At 36.2% G+C, this 19,752-nt stretch overlaps 1 protein-coding gene across 3 annotated transcripts in view; it reads right to left on the bottom strand.

The window, feature by feature from the left end:
* The window catches only part of LOC106869714 (2-phosphoxylose phosphatase 1), a 146,111-nt gene that overhangs the window by 116,425 nt on the left and 9,934 nt on the right, over positions 1-19,752 (bottom strand). The window lies entirely within an intron of this gene.

The following is a 19,752-nucleotide window of genomic DNA, read 5'->3' as shown; positions in this document are numbered from 1 at the left end:
TTGTATATAATGTGGATTTACTTCACAAAGGGAAAACGGCATGAAAGAAATCTCGTAGAATTCCACCTAGACGTCTTCTAGATATTGAAAAATTACGTAATTCTCCTTCTGATTATGAAGCTCTTAGGAAATGGAGATTATATTGAGTAATGTAGTCCTATAAAAATTATGCATGCTCAATTAAAATGGAACAGTCCCGAATGGAAACAATTTGCTCAGAGGTAGTTTTCATGAGAATTGCCTTCGATTCGTTAAACAAAAATTAACAATGCAAATAGATTACATTTGGACATTTGAACTGCTAAAAATAAGATATCCTCCCTCAAATCTCATTCCATCATCTGAAATAGGAATGAGGCAGAAGAAAGTGTTGTTTGAGTTTCCTATAAATTAATTCCATGATCTGAATGGCTCTGGTCACAGATCGTGATTCACTTCAATTACACTCGACTTGTGGCTGCATCATAACAACAACGATATCTGCAGCAGTATCAACTTCAAACAAGTGTGCATTGTGTGTGCTTATAGGTGTGTGTGTGTATGAGCCAAAGACACAATGGGAGACCCCCTTCGTGGTCGTTCGATATGCAAATAATAGTAGTCAAGTCACCCTTATTTAACATGCAACACTCTTAATAAACGATGCATTACATGATATGGTCCTGGGATGCCTTCATACTGTAAAGTATGGGATGATCTTGACTGGAGCGCTTTTGTCCATAGATGTCATTACTCAATGCTGTTCTGAGACTGAACAACAACGAGCGAATATCAAGGCATATAGTCCTGCTAGAAATAGCTGATAAATCTCATTCAAATTTCCCTTGCGTATAATAATGAACTCATCCGACAACTTAGCTGTCTATATACACTGAAAATGGAAGGTCACAGTATTTGGAATATCCTTGATCAGAGCTGATTGTTGCTGGTGTGTGTATAAACAACAATATCGTTTTTTTTTACGAATGCGTGGGCATAACTATTAGGAATATACGAAAAGCAACAAGAACAAATAAACAGACAGCAATGTACACAGAAAATTATTAAAAAAATATTTTAAAAGGCAGGCAATAATAAGCTAATAAGAGAACCTCTCTAAACACCCTAGAAACAGCAGCAAAATTCGTATCACATCACACTATGTCAGAAACAAATGGAAAAGTTAGAAAATATAGAAAATATACACATGTCCAACCAGAAGAAGGAATGATATACTAGCTCAGACCTAAAACGGAGCTAAACATTCTTAAATATTGCGAGTTAGACACGGCTGGAACACCACTAATCATAAGTCTACTCTGCCAGTACAACCAGTTCAATAAGAACAAGAAGCAAATTACCAACAAGCGAGCTCTATCGTTGTTACTATTAAACATCAGCGGCTGTTAATAGAGATCATACGACTTTCAAGCGTCTGCTGAATTTCTCCATGCCATCTCTATAAAGGATACGTTGGTTATATACATAGTAGCAAAGCTGGTTATACGAAAATATGCGACAGCCGAACCTCGATTACATTGAAAACAAATTGGAAATTCGATGGAAGCTCTCTGGACACCATCACCATAAGTAGCGCTTTGTGTCAAGATGCAGTCTGTGTGTGCACACATTAGCTGCAAGATATAGCAACTAATCGCAAGATATAGCAACTAATCGCAAGATATAGCAACTACATGCATTTATATATTTACATATTTTGCGAATTTATATTGAAAAAAAAAATGCACTTTAGGGAATATTGCAAAATATGTCAACTAGTATTGAAATATAGTTGCAATATATTCTTTGATTATTTATAAAGAAAGATGATTTATGGTTGGAATATTTTCGATCTATGATCAAAGATGTTCCAGCCGCAACCGATTCTCGTTTCAGTCAGCTCCATTAAAACTGACCTTGGAAAACAATCAAGAATATTAACCAATCATTAAAACCAACTGTATCCCACACACATATAAAACAGCCGCAAGAAAAACTATTACTTTAACTACTACTACTACTACTGCTGCAATAGTCACAGCATTATACATATTACACCAGAAACACATTATCAATAGCATCAAGCAAAGAGCTAAATTACCAGTGACATCTTCATCACTATCAATATAGTCTCATTACCAAAAACATCAAGAGCAGTAGTTTTGCAGACGATGTGGAAGATAACAGTTATCGTCATCACCATTTTCGACAGCAACAAATATCAAAGAATTACAGTTTCTTTCATCTTCGACAACAGCAAACCAAACTTTGTGGGGTCGTTTGAATCGTTTTGATATAATTAGTGGAGACCTCACTAAAATAAAAACAATAAGAAAATGTTTAAAATAAAAATTTTGAAAAGCATGAGGTGCACTGCATTCTCAAATGAGACGGGATGGGCAAAGCTGGAAAGCATTCGACCTTACGTCAGCTCGATGAGGACACACAGTGGAACTAAACAACAACGAGACAATAGTAATAGATGTCGTTACAATAGCTTTCGCAATAACAATAGCTACACGGATTTCATTTAGAAACTTCGAAATGCTGATATGGAAATACAAGGTATGTGTAAGAAAAAAAAAAAAATGAATTATATTTAATAGAAACATTATCATTATTTATGTAGATTCTTTGGAGATGGCGAGCCGGTAGAATGGTTAGTCTGCCAGGCAACATGCTTAACACATTTCGTCCATCATTATGTTCTAAGTTCAAGTTATGCCGGGGTCGATAACATAAGAACCAATAGAGAATACACGGGTCGATGTAATCTGTTTAACCCCTCCCCCGAAATTGTTGGCTTTCAGCCAAAATATGAAACGAATATTTATATAGATTCCTTCTATTAACAAATGTTCACAAATTCCACGGAAGGACAAAGTCAATTTGGCGACACTGGTATCTGACTGGTACTTAATGTAGCGACGCGATTTAGCTGCTATTGCTAGCAAACAGTGTGACCACATACAGGTTCCGTTTTGACGCCAGGTAGTACTTCTAAGAAGTTCCTAGGACAACGATATTGAGGTATTAACTATTCTAGTTGATGCTGTTGTTCAAGTCTTAATGGAGCTGACTGTAACTAGCTTGTCATGTCTGGAATATCTTTCATCATAGATCAAAGACATTCCAGCCATGACCAGCTCGTCTTTATGTATAAGCAGGAATACAATGGAGAATATGTTGTAGTTCTTTTTAACACTAAATAGTATTGATGCTGAAAGAGATGATTATGTTGAAAAGTATTTCATCGATTTAGCTCTTTTTAGTTAATGCTTATAACCAATGTGCCCTGGATTTCTTGAAAAGACAGGATGATCATGGTTGGAAGTCGTTCGATCATAGATATCCTGGACAAGAACTAAACCTGGATCTAAGCAACAACGAAATAATAGCAATATACGTAATAGGAACAACTTTAATGAGAACAACCGTTAGGAAGTTATTTATTTGCTGTTTCTAACAAGGTTGTACACAATAGAGGGCAAAACAGCTGTACACCATAGAAAGCAAAACAGCTGGACACCATAGAAGGCAAAACAGCTGTACACCATAGAAAGCAAAACAGCTGGACACCATAGAAGGCAAAACAGCTGTGCACCATAGAAGGCAAAACAGCCATATGTGAGATTTGAAATGAAAAGGATTTAACTAATTTCCATAGTAATTTGGTATTTTCACAGATGGGGCGAGTCAGCACATTGTGGAAATGTTTGCTGGCATTTCCTCTAGCTCTCTGCATTCTGAATTCAAATTCTTCTGAGGTCAGAATTGCGTTTCATCTCTACGGGGTCGATGAAAACAAGTACCATTTAAATGATCACGCCATTGTGAACATTTTTACCTTCTATTCAAAGTTGCAGGACCTCAACATTGCAACGGACCGGTGTTCCTTTGAAGGGAATGGTGTTACCTACACGTCACCTACATATCACACAAACCCGCCTTACGAAACCTAATACTAACAAAATAAGATAGAAAAGAGAGAGACAATGTGTGCATGTGTAAGTGACAGAGAGAGAGAGAGAGAGAGAGAGAGAGAGAGATAGAGAGAGAGAAAGAGAGAGAGAGAGAGAGCAAGAAAGAAAAAAATATTCGCTGCCCAAAACAAATAATAGTGGTTTCAGACAGACAAGGTCTTCTACAATTTCACTGGAAGATAGACACAACACAACTGAGTTATGAAACGTTGTATTAAATCCGATCAATTTTGGTATTGATTTCTAGTCTACACATTTGAGGAACAATTGCAGTCGGTTGTATCGATCCCAGTACTTGTCTAGTACTTTAATTTATCGATTCCGGTAGGATGAAAGCAAAGGTATTTTTGGAGGGATTCTGTCCGACTTTCTAACGATTCTGCCAACACAATAATTTTCTTGCTAAAATCATTCATTACTAATTCAGTCTCTCAATCACACATTCAGCGTGTGTGTCTCTTTCTTATATATATTTAGTATAATGTGCGTGTGTGTGTGTATTCCAATATGAAATAGAAGCAGCATTAGTGTAACAGACATTATCGACCACATATACTTAACGTATATGCATAGTCTATTTGCCGGTAAGCTATTATCTGGCGTAGGAAAGAATACGCTCTCAAAGCACCAGGTGTTAAAATATCTGAAGAACATGGACAGACGAGATAACCCGTCCATCACTCCTAAGTGTGATTAATGCCGGGATATCTCACCTGCCCATGACTTTCACGTGTTGTAACAACCTGCACTTTGATTGATTATTTTCCGCCAGTCCAAATCTCAGCCTACCGGTAAATATATATGCGTTTCCTAATGAGATTATATATATATATACACACACACAAACAAACAGTAGAAGTGACGAATGTGCTTGTGCTTTACAGACAACAAAGTAATGTTCAAACGCAGTACAGGAGAGAAAGACTGGGTATTTACCTTTATAATACGCACGAAAATAAGTTGCCAGCTGGTAGCTACGGGAGTCGAACCTGTACCCTTCAAATTCCGGTTGAGTGCTCTACCATTAAACTAAACGGCTTCTGACAAAAATGACCATTAATATTAATTCTGCATTACAACTTCCCGAATGCAATATTTCATAAAGAAATGTTTGAAGCGTCGAATATATCGGTGTCTTACACACAAGGAAGTAAATATCGAACGTAGTATAGATGTAAGTACGACAAAGAAAGATTGGGGATTTACCCAAAATAAGACAAAGAAATGTTGCGAAAAGGAATCTACGGGTGTCGAAACCTAACCCTTAGATAACAGGTGATTGCTCTATCATTCAGCTGCATGTATAAGCAACGGGCTTCTTTCACATTCCGTATATCAAATCCACTCACAAGGTTTTGGTTCGCCCTCCCTTTTAGCAAAAGACATTTGCCAAAGATGTTACGCGATGGGACTGATCTCGGAAACATGTGGTTTGGAAGCAAGCTTCCTACCAGAGATCCACTCCCCTCTCTTTCACATACATACATACATTTATATATATATATATATATATATATATATATAAACGTACAAATATCTACATACTTACACACACACACACACACACACACACACACACACACACACATACATATATATATATATATATATATATATATATATATATATATATATATATATATATATATATATATATATAAAAAGGAATACATAAAATGGGACAAGAACTGAAAACATCCAGACAGCTAGATGATACAAAAAAAAGAATATGAAAAAAAATGAACAGGTGATTCGAAGTTATCTTTCCTCCGTCGAGTTCCAGATTATCTTTGCACTTTCGGCTGTTTCTACTCGAGATTGCTCCAATCTTGCCCGCCCCATGTTAAAACTAATCTAATATATTAAACAACATTTGTGCCTAAGGTCTCGTGCAAAAGCAACTATCAAACTACGGTGGCAGCGCAAGTTACACTCTGGTATCAAAGGGCCAATTTTCCTAACCCCAAAATACTTTCTTTCACTAATATTTAAGAGAACATACATTTGGTATGTTTCTCTGTGTGCATCTTCATATGTATACCAAACTAGTTGAGACATAGGTACAAAGTTAATTGCAGAATAAAACCGTTAGGTCATCGAATCAAAAAGCCGTAGCCTACCAATGACCACAGATAAGATGTACAACATAGACCACAAAACCAAATTAGTAAAAGGAAGTTAAAATTTTTAAACATAAGAATAAAAATCTATTAAAAATACAATAGAATAATATAAATAAATAAACTGCGATTAAAAAGTTGATTAAAATATTAGAGACCGGTACAAATACAGTAGAATAAATAAATATATATATATATATATATAGAAAAAATATAGAGAAAAAAATAATACATATGGGAACGTAGCACAACAGTTCATTCGCTGAGGCCAATAGGGAAGACCTCGAGAGCTTCGTTGCCAGGCTGCCACGCCTATCGGGGCCGGATGCGGAGGCTTGTGAGGGACCGATCACGACTAAGGAGATAATCGAGGCGTTGGCGAAATGTGGGAGGGACAAATCGCCGGGACTCGATGGCCTACCCTATGGGTAGGACCATCCAGGATAATCTCCACCTTATACGCTATACCATAGAGAGGTTTGGGGCTAAGGCTGACAGAGGGAGGATGGGGCTTTGGTGCATTTAGACCAAGCTAAGGCTTTCGATAGGGTCGACCATCGATACCTGGTGAGTGTTCTTGCGGGGTTTGGCTTGCGCCTCGGTTTCTTCAGATGGATCATTCAGTTGTACCATAACATCGACTCGATAGTTGGGGTGAACGGTTTTCTTTCTAAGCCGTTCTGCATCAAGCGTTCGGTTTGTCAAGGGTCTCCACTCTCTCCGCTTTTGTACGTGGTGGCTCTCGACACGCTGCTGAGAAAGCTGAGAGAGATCCCGAGAGCGCCGGGCTTGGAGGAGTTTGTTACAGCGTATGCGGACGACATCACCATCAGCGTGACCTCAACGACACGCTTGCGTAAAGTAGGCGAGGTTGTTGAGGAGTACGACACGGTGGCAGGAGCAAAGATTAATCGGGATAAGTCAGTCGGCTAGCAACTCGGCACCTGGAGGGGCAAATCGATGCCTTCGGATAGCGTCGTAGGACGCTGGACGGAGGTACCGGTTAAGTTGCTGGGGGTTTGGTTCGGTCCAGACCTCCAGGTGGAGAAGAACTGGGCAGAGGTATCGAGCAAGATAGCCAGCATAGCCAAGAGATGGTCTTGGCGAAGGCTATCATTGAAAGGGAGGGCGGAGGTAGCCAATGTGTTTATCGCATCGGTGATTACCTACCGCCTGACCGTCGTGCCCTGCCCTGATTCGTGCTTGACCAAGTTGGAAAGACAGCTCTTTTACTTTTTGTGGAGGGGTTCGAAGCCACTTGTTAGACGCTCTATCAGTTGTCAGAAAGCGTTAAAAGGAGGTTTAGGGATGCCTTGGCTGATGATGCGCAAGCATGCGTTGAGGTTGAGGCATCTTTGGATACTCCTGGATGGTGACCAGGTGTGGACTCCGTTGGCTAGACAAACGTTCCGCAACTTGGCGAGTATGAATGCAAAGGAGGCTCGGTGCTTTTGCAGACCGAGGTTGAATATGTGGTATACGGAGTGTCGTAAGGCACTCCTGCTATTCCGTCGCTCGGGCAACGCCGGCAGCGGGGGTTCTACAGCATTCTTTTATAAAGGGTTAGTAGAAGTAGAATGTGACGATGGCCTAGGAACGACCCTGGGTCTCGGATTTATCGAACTCGACAGCCTGTTCTTTCGTACATTCGGGTTGAAGTCATTGGATAATTTCCAAATGTCTTTGATCTGGCAATGCTACAGAGGAACCTTGCCCGTTCGCGATAAACTTGCAAGACACGGAACGCAGACATCTCCGACCAGTCCAAGGTGCGGGCAGGATAGGGAAACCGTCCTGCACGCTTTTGTACGGTGTCCGGAGATTTCTGAGATGTGGGTTTACGTGGAACACCTAGTGTCAAGTGAGGGAAGAGTACAGTTGTCGGCCGAGTCAATCATAAAAATTGACCCGCCAAGTTTGTTATCAAACGAAGGTAAGAAATGTTTCCTCATTACATTACAATAGCAGTAGCGAAAGAGGTAGTGTGGAAGACTAGAACGGAAGAAATCAAGACAGTCACTTTTATCTCCAGCCAAAACATGGTAAGATATTTTTCTTTTCATTTGAAAAGAAAGATACGGCTGGAGAGAAAGTGTTTGTCGGAGAAAGTGTTTCGATCTAGATGGAAACATGTCACACGAGAGTTTCGAGTGAAAGAGAGCAATTGAATACGCCATAAGTGTCTTCAAAAGTGTCAGTGGTGGGATGGAGCTCGTGGGGTCGGAGCGAAACCCAGTCCCCCAATTCATTGTTCTATGTGCGTTTTTGTTTTTGTATACCATTCGATTTAAACCGATTTTCATTGTAATTTTTTATTGCTAAATTTTTATTTTACGTCGATTTTATTGTGTAACCATATTTTTATTTGACCCCAAATCAGATGTATTGTCCCTTCTATGTTTCGCCCCTTGTGGGTAATAAAGTGATCAATTTTTTTGACTAGTGACTTCGTTGATGTGTGTCCTTTTTATCCTGAAGAAGTGGTTATCACTAATTAGTGCTCTATTGTGCCCTAAATAGGGTGATATACCCCCGAATAGGCCATAGGTGTTCTGTGTTTGTATTCCACCTATAATTGTAATCCACTGTAAATGATGTTTATGGTTTGACTTTACTGATGTTACCCGCGGAATGGCGAAATATAGATTTTACTTTGCCACACATTTGATGTTCTGTTGTTGTTTTGTCCCGTGCACTTCGGTATTCCTGTTTATGAAATTGGATTTTACCTACTAAATTTGGTGTCATGAGGGAGATAGTTGAACTTTCGTACTATTTATCTTGAACTTCTTTTATTGGCTATTGACTTCAGCGAATGAACTGTTGTGCTACGTTTACCTATGTATTATTCTTTTTCTCTATACTTTTATATATATATATATATATATATATATATATATAATCATAAATATACAGGGATTAGCATTGAGATGCTTCTCCAACATACTGAAAATTTAGAAATAGCAGTCAAAGAACTACTGATTCTAAACTACAAATTTTTCTCTAAACGGATGGCGATATTTATGGCACACATAGAACATGCTTTTCCCTCCGGTTTTTTGTTCTATGTTTGCCATAAATATCGCCATCCGTTTAGAGAAAAAAATTGTAGTTTAGAATCAGTAGTTCTTTGACTGCTATTTCTAAATTTTCAGTATGTTGGAGAAGCATCTCAATGCTAATCCCTGTATATTTATGATGATAAATGGTTTTACCGATAAAGGTTTTTTCATACTGAACTACTTGGCAAAATTGTTAATTATTAATTCTATTATTAATTGACGATTCCCTGCCCTTATTCTTGAATATTCTTATATATATATATATATATATATATATATATATATATATTTATTCTACTGTATTTCTACCAGTCTCTAATAGTTTTAATCAACTTTTTAATGGCAGTTTATTTATTTATATTATTCTATTGTATTTTTAATCGATTTTTATTCTTACGTTTAAAAATTTTGACCTCCCTTTACTAATTTGGTTTTGTGGTCTATGTTGTACTTCTTATATGTAGTCATTGGTGGGCTACAGCTTTTTGAGTCGATGACCTAACGGTTTTATTCTGCAATTAACTTATATATATATATATATATATATATATATGATTCTTTGAGCGGATTGGTATGTATAATTCTACGAGTGGATTTTCCTAAAGGAGGCTTAATTTCTGGAATGCTTTACATTACACTAAGATTCATAAATTACCTGTAATTAATATTTCTTAATTCAGAGTGACATTTTTGTTTCTCTAAGTTCAGTTTCTCACGATCACTACAGAGTGAATTAGTAACACATCAAACTGCATATCGCCAGAATTGACTATAAAATTTATCGTCATTGTTACAATTAAGACACTGACTCAAATACTTAGCAAATAGGACAACGTCTTTAGCGGTATTACTTCCGTTTCTCAAATACCTACGAAGCTAAATTTACCTCTAAAATGTGTGCCATTTAAGGAGTTAAATCACTGTAATTGATATATCTCTTACAATTTCAAGAAGTGTGCCAAAATGCTTAACTATTATTAATCATACTTTTCTATTATCATCATTATCATTATTATTTGAAAGCGGCGAGCTGGCAGAATTGCGAGCACACCGGGCAAAATGCTTAGCTGCATTTCACTCGTCCTTAGGTTGTAGGTTCAAATTCCGCCCAGGACGAGTTTGCTTTTCATCCTATCGGAGTCGGTTCAATAAATAACATTGAAGCACTGGGGACGATGAAATAAATACCAGTGAAACACTGAGGTCGATGTAATCGACTGGTCCCCCACACCTCAAATTTCAGACCGTGTGCCTTAAATAGAAAGGATTATTATTACTATCATTATTATAACTCGTAATTGCTCTCTAATAGTGGGCAGTACCAGTAATAAAACAGGCTTTGATCCACTTCTAATTAATTACGGATTTTCAAACGAAGTAAAAAGAAATCATTTAAAGAAAAACTGCCGTAAGAATCATAAAACAAATGAAGCATGACTAAAAGAAATTTAGATTATTTTCTTTTATTTTTCATCTTGGAAGGAAATGGAAGAAAGTGCAATTAGTAAATTGCAAAGTGAACGAATATAGTCAAGAAATTTGTCGTGTAGCAGTCGGCATCCACATTGAAAGGTTAAGTACTTGCCTCCGAAAATGGAATTATTCAATTAGTAAATGACAAGAGTCGGTAGAAGCAGGATCCTCAGAGTATGTGATGAATGTGTATAAATAAGGTTATGGCAGCGAGAGAAGGTTTGAAGTTTTGATGTTAGAACAATATTGATAATGTTAGAATACTTTATGTATTTGATTAAGAAGAGAAATAACCCCTGCAAGGAAACGGTCCAAATGCACATCAGCATCCCATACTAGAACGAGTACGAAACTTATAAATATGATGAAAATATTTTGGGGAAAAGATAATGACGAGCTCTTTACAGATAACCGGATTGCATAGCCACAGTTTAAAAAATAGGGCAAATATAATCACTACATATAAAATATGTAGACAAATGTAAAGCTTAAAAACGAAAACAAAAAGTCAGGAAGAATAGTATCTAGCATAGAATAAGGGGAAAATATCAGAGTTCTTGTAACGATTAGACACAGTATCATCAGGTTTATAGTTTACTTTTACGATATCATCACGTCTTTTGGACTACAGATGTTCATGTCTGAGATCATTGTCTATCTTGTTACACCCCCCCCCCCACACACACACATTGTTATTCAACTATATGTAGGCGATGCATGCTTTCTCCTTAGGGTCAACTTACCTACTCCTATCATGTTATTTGACACCGATATGACAACAGGATCCACGGACGCGCTTCAAAGTTTACTAGTGAGGAGATACTGTGGACGTGCTATGATGTGACATTGAAAGATTCTTTATGCTGATATCAATCATATTCCCTCTTGTTTTTGTTTTTTAGATCAGATTTCAAAAACATTGGCTTCAATTTTATCTAGTGTCAAAATAAGGATCATAAATGTACAAGATTTAATATGCAGATGGCTCCAAAAACCTTATTTTTAAATTCTAGTATGAAATTTACCGGTTACTTCTTTTATATAACATGTGTTGTCATAGGACATATTTTCCTCTGTGCTTCATGAATGGCAGAACGATAGTTGATATTGGAAAATACAATTGTAGCTAAGTAAACTTGCAGAGTTTTCCTGTTTATAATCAGGTAGAAATATTTTATCGTACATTCCGATATACTTTGAGAATGTCATAAATACATTCTTATATATATACTTTCAGAATGTCGTAACCAGATGAAGATACATTTCTGAACCGTTCATAGCCTTGAAGTATATTTTAAGGCTGATCACAGGGAAACTGTCTTGGGTTTTTATATCTATTTTTATGTGTCATAAACAATAAAACAAAGATAAGAGTGCCTGTATAATTGAGATATGTTCTCAGAGTTCATTACAAAAACAAAGACATCATAATTACATGTGATATCAAATCTTAGGATGGTATCCCGTCACGAGGCCAGATTATATTTAGTGTCAATTATTGTTTCTGGAATTCACTAAACTGAAATGTCTGTAACATACACTAGTAGGAAACAGAACCGAGGTCTTCATTTAATCCAGTCAAACTTGTAACCAGATTCTTTTCATGCCGTCACAAATTTGAAGTTTTATTGATTACGTATTGCTTAGCACATCCCAACCTCATTCGTCTCTGGTTCCTTATTCGGGTAACAGAACATTGTTAATAGCTCTGAGATCGTAGATGAATAGTTTGTGATAAATAGTACAGGATTTATGTGTGAATTTCTCACCAGAATATCGTAGTATGCTTGTATCTAGTATGTTTGAGTGTGCGCACGCACGTACACACATATGCGCACACGCATACATACACGTATACATACATGCATACATATTGACAGACAGACTGTTAGATAGATAGATAGATAGATAGATAGATAGATAGAAAAATAGATAGAAACAGGAGAGAGAGAGAAAAAAAAAAGGTATAAAAATGCTATACATGCAAGCCAATTGTTCAAACCATCAACGTTTAGAAAAAAGTAGGAAAACAAAATACAGAGAGGTAAATAAAGTAAGATATAAATAGTCACCAAACCAGATTTGGAGAGGTCAAACAACTATATACATATATACTAAGGCAGATAAGATCCGCCAGAATCGATCAGTTGTTTAGATAGAAGGATGGAAATGTATAAGAGGGAAATGTAGATACAGATATCTAGATTAGAGTGTAGCTGTATGACTAGATAGCAAGATACGGAGACGAATGTATATCGATAAATATTTATATTTATATATATATATATATATATATATATATATATATATATATATATATACATTTATGGATAGAGAGACGGATGTATGGGTGGATAAATAGATAAAGAGATTGACAGCTAATGGAACAACAAAATGATAAAACCGATAGACAAATATCTTAGTAGACTAAATAGATAGGTAGATGCTTTTTGGTGGGGAGATGAAGAGACAAAAAGAGAGATGGAGTTATGAATATGAAATGCTAAAATTCAAAATGTTAACACATTAACAGAATCCGAGGGATAAAAAATATGGAGAGGACAGCGATGTGAATAGATTTGGGTCATGATTGGCAGCGATTCACTGGTTAGTTAGTTGCTTGAATTATCTTCGGAGAATGTGACCGAATTCTTCGTTTGGTTGCTTTACAGAGGAAGAAAAAAAAAAAAACGGAACGGCGACTAGAGAATATCAGCAGGGGCTGTGTGTTGCAGGGCATGTTGTCGTATAGTATGAGTAGTATGGTCTGATAATGTGTAGTTTGATGAAGTATGCTTTGATAAGGATTACTGAGGCACTGCGAAGACAGATGATACTATAAAGCAAGTCATATCATAACTGCTTGTAATATCTACTAGACAAGATGTAAACAGAAAGCGTACAGCCTTTCTATAGCAACGAGAAATCTATGCATATCGACAAACACGGGTACAACTCAAACATGTGTTTTATTTATCTATTTGTTTACAGGAATTTATAAGTACGTGTATATATGTTTTTTGTGTTGTTGCATTTCAGTACCAGATTAATTCCGATTGAGGAGACTTACAATTAAAGACAGTCCGGTTACGACCATCCTCCTTAATGCTGTTCTAAATCTCCTAGGTTTCCTTTCATTTTAACAACGAATATGATTTGAGGGAGATTTAACTGGCATTGCTAGCAGGTCCAGTGACTACGTAACGGCCTTTATATGTTACTCTTATTTTTTTCTTTAGCTCCAGGACAGGACTGGCCGAGGAGTACTTTACTAAAAAGAGATAGGCTATCCAGTCATGACTTACCACTTAATGTTAAAGCAAGCAAAGTGTATGTTATTCAACTAGACCGCTTTGAAGACAAAATAATCAAAATAAATTAAGGGGTGTCCTCCTCTCTTTCTCTCTCTCGCTCTCACTTGTTTCTATCTCTGGAAAATAAAAATAAAACGTTGTTTTTTTAAGTTAATATTCTACAAACTTGCGAGTTTAAGTGTTTCACTGTCTGAGAATTTATGGTTCATTTTTTTTTTTTTTTTTGTATATATGTGAATAGATTCTTCTGTTTTAAATGAATTTTCTTCAACAGAAACACCTAAGTATTAAATAAAAGCATCAAAAACAGAAACACCTAAGGGATAAGAGATCCAGTTACCAATAAAGTAGGTGATTGTTCATTATAAAAGTACAAGTGAACGAGTGAGTGTTTCCGCTACGCAGGCCCATGTGCTTGTGGGCTGACACGTTTTTTACCACCATGAAATCATAGTTCTTAAATTCAATGGAAAAGATAAAGATTGATATTTTGTGAAATCAGTCAACACACATATCGTGAAAATAAGGTGTGGGTTCGATTCTCACACGTGCTAATGCATTTTCCCCCCGTTACTTATATGCTAATATTAGACTATTTCCTAAAGTCGATATATAGTGTTAACTCATAATTCTGTTTACAATAATGTATATATATATATATATATATATATATCAAAGAAAATACTTGATTAGTATTAGATGCGCGACTGGCGATTATAATTATTTTACTCCTTCTGTCATCGATTGGTATTGATTAGCTTTATTTCTAGAACACTCGTTTCGTTTATTTATTTATTTTGCTAAGCAGGCCGTTTAGATATTGGTGAAGGAGAAATGTAACAGCCCAATGTATAGGCTTTCACAGAGATGTCATCGACAAAATTTCGTTGAAATGTCTACCTGTCTATCTGTACGTAATGATGTAACTAACGTAATTATACGCCCTAAAGACCCTTTCCTAGCCAAATAATAATAGGAACTGAATACTCATTTAAAGAACGTGCACCTAACGCACAGCAGTTACCAGATATTCTGAACTAAATTCAAATCATAAAACGAATCATAAACGTCGTTGTTTTGTTGTTCATGAGTTTCATTTCCAGATTAGATTTAATTAACTAAATATAAAAACAATGACATTCATGCAGTTATCATTCTGTACATCTTTTATTGATTTTGGCATATCTTGAACTACATTAATATATGCTACGCCCCCCCCTCCTTTCCCCGGTTTTCAGATAATTACGTGTCTGATATTAGGTAAATTTTTAGCTAATATTTTAGGAGGTCGAGTTACTGCATATAAGCTTTATCAGGGACTCGTACATGTTGAGTCAATGAGATTTTTCGAAGAACAAGCCCCTTCGTAATGGGGTATTAGTTACAAACAGTATTGTGAGCGAATATTGAATTTCGATTGATAGAGCACAATCAATATGCTTTTTTGGGGTGGAGAAAAAAGTGATGATACAATCATTTTGGGATTGTGCAGCTACTAGAAGAATGGTTAGGTATTAGACACCTTCTACAAAATATCGTGATTTGTAGAACTTTAATAGAAGTAAATCCAAAAATAAAATATAAGCATACAATCGTATCATTATTGAGATAAAACTCACAGTTATGTTCTTACCATTTTCTTTTCGAGAACTGTGCTCCTAAAACTACATCGACCAGTGTCTTTTTACATTATAAAAAGTTAGGATGGGACTAGGAGATTTACCCGCTTATTTTAAGCAAACTCAGAGGCCGTATTCTCTTGAATATACGACAGTATGTGTTTCCGATGATCTGGAGAGAAAATGAGTGCATTTTAATTATTTGATCACGGTTAACATAAATCGATCTCTTCAAAGACTTAACATACTGTTATGCATTTTACGGAGTTAAACTGATCCAAGTGTTCTTTTTATTGAAAATGCTAACGAATATAGTACGGAACGAGTTTGTGATGCAATTACGAAAAGATCAGATGAGCACTTACAAGCGCCTTCGTCTGCTCACTTTAGATTAGTTCCGGAATATCGACATAGTCAGATCACATAGCTATTCTGCAGCCACCCACAGAAGTGATTAGGAGCATACATACATACATACATACATACCCGTTAGGCGCATGAAGAGAATCAATTCTCTTACGACTATAAGCGCAGCGTACCTACGAACTAATAATACACATACTTTGTGCATGTGTGTTTGATATTTTTTATGCGTGTGTATGTATATATATATATATATATATATATATATATATATATATATATATATATATATATATATAATTTTGGACTAATTAGCATACGTTAATGAGTGTGCTGGTGTGTCGAGAAAAGCACTGGCACAGTTTGGGCCACCTCATGTCATCTGTGGTTGAAGTATTTTTCCTTTGGATCTACTTCGTTGTAAAAAATAAAGAGTAATAAAAATTCCATCTTCTGTTTACTTGATCGTTTTATATATATATATATATATATATATATATATATATATATATATATATATATATACACTCACATATTTCAGAAAGTGCCTATCTCTGCCTCTCTCCCTTTCTCTCCGTAACTGCCTCTCTCACTCTTTCTCTCCCTATTTCTCTGTGCATGTATGTTAAAGGATATGTAATTAGGAATGAGGTACGTAACTTCTTTTTGCGCTACTGAATGAGTACTAGCGTGAATGCTAGGTTTTCTGTGTATACGTATCTATGGCTGCATCAGCTAGCGGATGAACGTACGCATTGACGAGTGAGCGAATGCCGGCATGCACGCTAGTGTTTACGCATACGTGTACACATGCATGTGCATTGCATACGGGCAAGTGTGAATTCAGTCAATGTGCATTTCTGTTCGTGTTCATGCACAAGTGTGTACAAATGTATTAATTATTATTGTATAGAAATATACATATGTACTTATGTAGAAAGCGTTTGTGTAAATGTTGGTATGCAATAATAAACGTGTGTGTGTGTTCTATTCATGAACTTTTATAGGCATGTACGTTTCAGTGATTATATATAAAGACTCGTACGTGCGCTCGCACGCATTCGTATACTTAACCTACGTGTATATAAAATTAACTGAGGAAAATAATGTATGATAGTGTGTAGAAATGACAGGTATATGAACGTGTATCATATGTAAAATTCTTTATTCCAAATAGCAGATGTTACTAAAGCCTGTATATATATATATATATATATATATATATATGGATTAACTACGACCATCACCGCTAATGCCAACATCATCCCTCCTATTCCCTCTGCACTTATATACTGATTTTATCGATTTTTAACTCGATGTGTGTGTCTCTCTCTCTCTCTCTCTCTCTCTCTCTCGAAACACAGATAGTTAGAGCTAACTGGCTCACATTCTTCTCTCACACGCTTCTTTCGTCTGGTTTCATCTTACTCAGCGCTTTGACTCATTCCCACTGTACCCGCGCTCCTCTCTTGTACTGTTTATCATTCACAGTATCACACTCTGCACCGTTTAGTGGATTAAACACTCTCCTAGCGTTTTACTCAGCCTCTATCTAATATCAGTCTGTTCTGCACGTATCTGTGTCACACTTCTTTAATTGTTTGTTATACATATTTTAAAGGGAGGGGGCATGGAGAGAGAGAGAGAGAGAGAGAGAGAGAGAGAGAGAGAGAGAGAGAAAGAAAGAGAGAGATATAAAAATGTGTTTCGGATTGCATTAATCCACTTAGCATTTTCTTATTAGAGACGTATATCTAGTGGAGCAAACTATAGAAAGAAAAGGAAGATAAAGAGATACCAAAAGACGGTGGGGGTAAGTTAATTAGATAAAGAGACAAACAGATGAAAAGCTAGGTAGATAAGCATGTAGAGAGTTGGCAAACACACCACCTCCTCGCTAGCTTCTATTTCAAGCGACTTCATTCGTTTCTTTGTTGATGTATATACACTGCTTCCTCATAAAATATTTTAAATAAATAGATATCTTCCTTTGTGTTGTACTTGTGTCTCTGTAACAGCACTTATCAAAATCTTCGAAGAGAGATTATTCTAGCCGTGACCATCTCGCCATTGCTCCAAACTCAGGAATCTAAATTCAAATTCTTAAATGTTTCGCTTTTAAAGACGATGGTCCAGCAGATCGAGCGACCACACAGATGTTCCTTCATTGGTTCCCTTTTAAATAATCACATGTTTAAATGAATGGAGTTAATGAGAAGTGAAATCGATGCCCTTCCCAAGTACATTAGCCATTATAGGTGAAATAACTAACTCTAATAAACGTCGTTAACGATCGCTTTATTCAATCCGTCCACATCATTCAATCTACTTCTCCACGCTAAGCTATCTGCCCATCCTTATATTCTATTATATATATATTTCTATTACATTATATATATATATATATATATATATATATATATATATATATATATACATGTATGTATATATACATTGTATTATAACAAAATACAAATATAAATTGTATTATAATATTTATATATATATATATGAAATATAATATAGACACACACATCATATAGAAGATTATAAAAGTGGGTCATGGTAGGGGTGCAATTTTGATAAATGCTATGCAAGCCCCCACCTCCCTTTTGAGTCTCTTTTATAACTTTCTGCCAACATGTGCGCTCGTCTGCGTGTGCGGGCATGCGTGTGTATGCGTGGGCATTCTGATTCTTATGTTTATACAAACGTACACTCTCATAAACAACATGAACATATTGCTATAAAGTTGCTACATGATATCAAATTTAACAACACCCTTGCGAGCTTTAGAGGAATTCACGAGTTGGTACCATTCGAATTAGACCGAAGTACCATTCACCTCAATGTAACTAGATTTGTAGAGTCTGCTCGGTAACTAAAGCTTGCTTTGTTTTACCTGCTTTCATTAACTGTTACACACATGGCACGTTAATACTCCCAACTGTCGAAGCTTTAACACCATTCTATTTAAAAATGTACCTATAAATACATATACGTGCATATCTCTCTGATAACTGAAGCATGTCGAGGTTATGTTATCTCTTTGCTTGCCTACCCGCCTATCAACGCAAACATGCACGCATAAACACATCACAGCATGTTGTATTTCAAGTGTAGTAAATCTACAGCAAGTCAACGGCTACATTTCTCTCGTCAATGAAGAAGTAATTTAATACTTTAACCGTTTGTATATATGACAGTAATACGCATCTTCTCAACATACACATGTAGTAAATGTTGCCTTTTTTTTTACCCCAGAAAAATTCTGATCGGAAACCTATGATGAAATCTATTACATTCGGGTTCATTTAAAAACAAAAAAAAAATTCAGTTCTGAAGTGGTGGCCATGCTGGAGTACCACTAGTCAGATTCTTTTTTCTCACGCTCTATCTTGGGCATCATCATTCATTGTATCTACCACGCCGTTTCATATTTTGTAGACATTGTTTGATTTAAGCGGAATTTAGCTGCGGTTTCTAGGAGATTGAGTGACAAGATAGAGGTTCTTTTCCAGTACCTGATAGGTGTATTGTGATTCCATTGAACAGTTTTAAATGTGTGCAGTTAAAATATGAAGTAACTCCAACGCACATGCCAATATATAATTATGTAATTTAAACAATACGAACGAACAAGTTCTAATAAAAACAACGCCCTGTATTCTCACCCAACGCCTTAGATAAGATTACAATTCTTGGTTGTTGTTATATCATGCTTATTGCAACGCTTGCATTTCTGACTAAGATATATGCATATGTACCACTAACTCAAATTATTTTGTACTTATGAATCATAAAATATAACGCATCATTTCTATGCCACTAAGAAGGAA

This window comes from Octopus bimaculoides, chromosome 6, assembly GCF_046866305.1.
Source record: "Octopus bimaculoides isolate indiv1 chromosome 6, ASM4686630v1, whole genome shotgun sequence".
Lineage (NCBI taxonomy): Eukaryota > Metazoa > Mollusca > Cephalopoda > Octopoda > Octopodidae > Octopus > Octopus bimaculoides.
This window is presented reverse-complemented; position numbering and strand designations above follow the sequence as displayed.